This window comes from Pectinophora gossypiella, chromosome Z (assembly GCF_024362695.1).
Source record: "Pectinophora gossypiella chromosome Z, ilPecGoss1.1, whole genome shotgun sequence".
Classification (NCBI taxonomy): domain Eukaryota; kingdom Metazoa; phylum Arthropoda; class Insecta; order Lepidoptera; family Gelechiidae; genus Pectinophora; species Pectinophora gossypiella.
Genome location: NC_065433.1, coordinates 22,290,566 through 22,295,298, shown reverse-complemented (window position 1 = coordinate 22,295,298; position 4,733 = coordinate 22,290,566).

Genomic DNA, 4,733 nt, shown 5'->3' with positions numbered 1-4,733 from the left:
CATAAATCAATCCCTTGTTTAGTCAAAAGTTATCAAAAGTTTATTTACCTTAAAGCACCTACTCATCAAACTGTAGTTTACCCTCTATTTTGTAGCAGCTTCGTTTCCCTAATATTAACCCCTTCCATTCATCTCAATATTGGAATTAGTAAGAATGAACCAGAGGCGAAACATTCTTTCAATTTTGTCAAGGAACGCGATTGGTCTCATTTTCACCACATTTTTACTGATGCCTCGAAACAGTGTCAAAGTGGCTGTGTTGGTGTTGGCGTTTTCCATCAACAATTTAACATAGTCCAAAAGATTAAACTTCCTGCCGAAACTTCAGTATTTACAGGAGAATGTTTTGGTCTGTTTAAAGCCGTTGATTATATTTTGACGGTCAAACTTAAAGAAACGATTATTTTCTCTGATTCATTAAGCGCTCTTCAGGCTTTGGCTAAATTTCCTTTTAAATCAAAAATAGTTTATCCCATCATTATAGAAATCAGAAAGCTTCTTCACAGGTGCCATTTATTAGGCTTTTCAGTGGTGTTTGCTTGGGTTCCCAGTCACTGTGGCATTGGTGGGAATGATAGAGCTGATCATCTGGCTAAGGATGCAATAGAGTGTGGTGACATGGTGCCCTACAAAAATTATTCCCATGACTTAATGGCACTTCCTACTTCGTTTCTCCACGATGCCTGGAAAGACGAATGGAAGAAAAGTAGTCGAAGCAAAGGCAAATTTTATGCTTTAATCCAACCTACCTTACTTTCCAAACCGTGGTTTTTCCGATTTAAATTTAGTAAAAGGGCTACAAGTTGCCTTATCCGTATGCGGTTAGGACACACTTGTAGCCCAGCTCAACTCGCTAAATTTGGTATAATAGACTGTGCTATATGTGACTGCGGGCTGGACGTTGCCGATGTTAACCATATATTTCTTGCTTGTCCTATAAATAACACAAATTTTTTATATCGTAATTTACTTTCTATAAATATCCCTTTACCTACTAGTATCCCTATCCTTCTTTCATATAATAACTTTGATATATATAAATTCTTATCCATATTTATCTGTGTTAATGATATAAAATTATAATCCTATCTTATAATATATATCCCCATCCTCTGATCCTTCTTCCTAAATTCCTGTTTCACTAAATTCCTTTTATTTTTATGAAATGTTTCCTCGTTTTGTCGGTGGCAAATACGCAAACCGCGTCATGCCAAAAAGAAAGAAAAAAAAAAAAAAAGGACCAAGCTTGGTGTGCTAAGTGAACAATAAATGAAGTCCCATAAACAAATACCTATAGAGGTCCCATCTCTAAAACGTAGTGATTCCTTTATGGACGTAGTATTATTACGGCTTTTTGGCGGGAAACGGGAACGGGACAGTTGCTTTCTTCATTGAATAATCTAAATAATTAATACGAAGTGGTGTTTTGTGGTTGATGATCGCATTAAGTTAGTCGGAAGACATTCGCGAGTGTTATTATATTGGAGTATTCAATAAACAAAGTGTATCTGCCTATTTTCGCTTCGTGTCAGGAAGCCGCTTCATAACTCGAAAGTTTATGCGGACTTTCGAGTTAATTCGTTTGGGGTTCGGAGTAGGAGTCTACTCCGAGGGTGGGGGCTTAGGTTTCATCATCATCACCTTTCATCATTTCATCATTCATCAAGAAAAAAAATACGTAAGACATGGCTGTATGGGCATAGTTCCCTTTGCCTTACCCTTCGGGGAAAACCTAAACAAAAAAAAAAAAAAAAAAGTAGTATTATTACTCTTTGGTAGTGATTTATACTCAGAACAATAACTAAAGCATAGAAGGAAGGCTAAAATAGCAACAGAACTCTATAATTCTGCTCTACTTTATCTTACGGAACCGGCGTAATGTTAGACAAAGACGCATATACAAAAATTGTTTCGTAATTTCGTAGGTTGTCACAAGTTTTTCATTGCCTAGTGTTGGGTTTCACTTTAGTAATATGTCGATAAAATTAAATTTACTTACAATTAATGTCGATAAATTTTTTTTACAAGATTTCTTTTTGTAGGATGCAATTATCTTCTTCTTGATGAAAGGAGACTCTGTCTCTGATAGGTAAGTATCTAACCATTTTTGGATTATATTGTCTGGTTTATATTAGTTTGGAGCTGCAGCTCACATTCAGGAAGGAAAGAAAATAGCCAACTGTTATCGTTTCATCGGTAAGTATTTTGTAATATTCGAATTTATTTATGATGTCATCCGCCGTGCACTGGTGTCGATCGACGTGCCGTGCAAATTGGAACCGCCGCCGCCGGGTCTAAGCCGCACAGACGGTAAGAGGCCCGATGGGGTCACGCCATAGACATAGAAAAGAGTATGGACTGGAAATACCCACAGAAAAAACGTGCCACTCTGTAAACATAAAATGGCGGTCTTTACTAGGGCTACAAGCTGTTTCAATACTAGGATTACCATACTCGTACCTACTAGATATAGCATTATACTTTAAAAAATACGGCATACAAGTATTCATAAGAGAACAGAAAGGGAAAGTAAAAGGTAGGTAGGTGGTGTACTGTATCTTTCGTGTAAAACTTGTAAGTATTGTATGTTGTGTGCAATAAAGTATATTTGTATTTGTAAAGGAAGGTTTAGTCAAGATTTATCTAAGTCGCTTACACAAATCTATAACATTCATTACATTCTTTATTGGGCGCAGTTCGTATCAACCTGGAGTGTTGGAGTAGGAGTAAATAAGAACAGGAGGTAAAATGAAATATAAATTAGATCGTAAATCTGTTCATTTTCATTAGCAAGTATTTATTTCACACGTTATTAATTATGTACATTATATTTACAATAAATACAAATTTATTAATTTCTAAACAGTGTCAATTTGCTTAGAAACTGTCTTTGTGACACCCTGTCACATTGTTTTTTTTTTCATTAAGTCGTTTGATCTTGAGGCGGGACTTGTTCAGCTTTTCTTTTAAATTTTTCATCTCGTCTTCTTGAACTGACTGAAATAAAGTTTAATAATAATGTTAAAATAGTATATGTACAAAATAATCTATAAAAATAAAAGTAAAATATATCTGATTTAAGTGCATTGTGCAGCTGGTTGAATTATACACTCTATATATGTATATCATATTAAAAATATAAAAAAAGAAAATTATTTGATATACCTTTTCATGTAAATCCAGTCGACACTTGGGCTTTTTGGCGGGAGGCGGGAACGGGACAGTTGCTTTCTTCATTGAATAATCTAAATAATTAATACGAAGTGGTGTTTTGTGGTTAATGATCGCATTAAGTTAGTCGGAAGACATTCGCGAGTGTTATTATATTGGAGTATTCAATAAACAAAGTGTATCTGCCTATTTTCGCTTCGTGTCAGGAAGCCGCTTCATAACTCAAAAGTTTATGCGGACTTTTGAGTTAATTCGTTTGGGGTTCGGAGTAGGAGTCTACTCCGAGGGTGGGGGCTTAGGTTTCATCATCATCACCTTTCATCATTTCATTAATCATCAAGAAAAAAAAATACGTCAGACATGGCTGTATGGGCATAGTTCCCTTTGCCTTACCCTTCGGGGAAAACCAAACCAAAAAAAAAAAAAAAAACCAGTCGACACTTTTGGATTTAATATCTGAAATCAAAGATAATAATAATTTACTTATATAAAACGTGTACAACTCATAATTGTTTAGACATAAAACAACTACAGACTTAGTATATACTAAGTTTATTAAGTACATAATAATATGTAGTTGAATGATAGATAGTATAAACGTGTTGTGATAACATGATACAAATATCTTATCTATCTATCCAGCAGTGAGATGATGCAGGCTAGGCTGAAATTTAAATTTAAACACCATTTCATCTGTCTGATCTATAATGTTCAATGTAGGAATAGCATCGTCTCGAAGACGCCTCCACTTTGAATTAGGAACACACATAAATGAATCCGCAGTAAAATGTTTCGAGCAAATACGGCTGTACATATTTGGAATCCAATTTCGTCTATTAATGCGAATTATCCATTCTTTCTCTTTGTTATCGTCTACAGGAAATCTAAAAATTAAAAGTATCGATAATTTTAGTACATCACTATGGACAATCAACATAACCTCAAATCAATTCCGTATTCATCGATGAAACGTATAATATAATGGATATCTCAAATATTTTATGCTACAAATCTATTCAGCAAAACATATTACTTTCCTAAAATTGTTCAGCAGTTCACATTTCACTAGAAAATTACAAAAAACTTACCGATGAAACGACAGAAGTTGTTGGCTATTTTCTTTTCTTCCTGAATGTGAGCTGCAGCCCCATACCATACAAGACATAATGTCACACAGTCGAGACACTCAATTATTTGATATAAATAAAAGTTTCTTTCCATTTATTTGGAAAAATATTGTTAAATTATCACTTAAAACAATCTGAACACAAGACACTCGTAAACACAGTTGACGCGACCGTGTCAAATAGTTCGGTAAATATAAGTAAAATCTTCTTATGTATGTTACTATGTATTTGGCCGAGTTAAAATGAGTCCAATAGGTCCAAATGACATTTCATGTTGTGACAACCTCGGAAAAAATGAAGCAAAGAGCGAATCATTTGTCCTTTTCTCACTCATAGTTTGTGTCGTAAGCTAGAAGAGAGCCGGTTTATAGTTTCTGAATTCTTATTTTAGCCTTCCTTCTATGCTTTAGTTATTGTTCTGAGGATTTATATTAT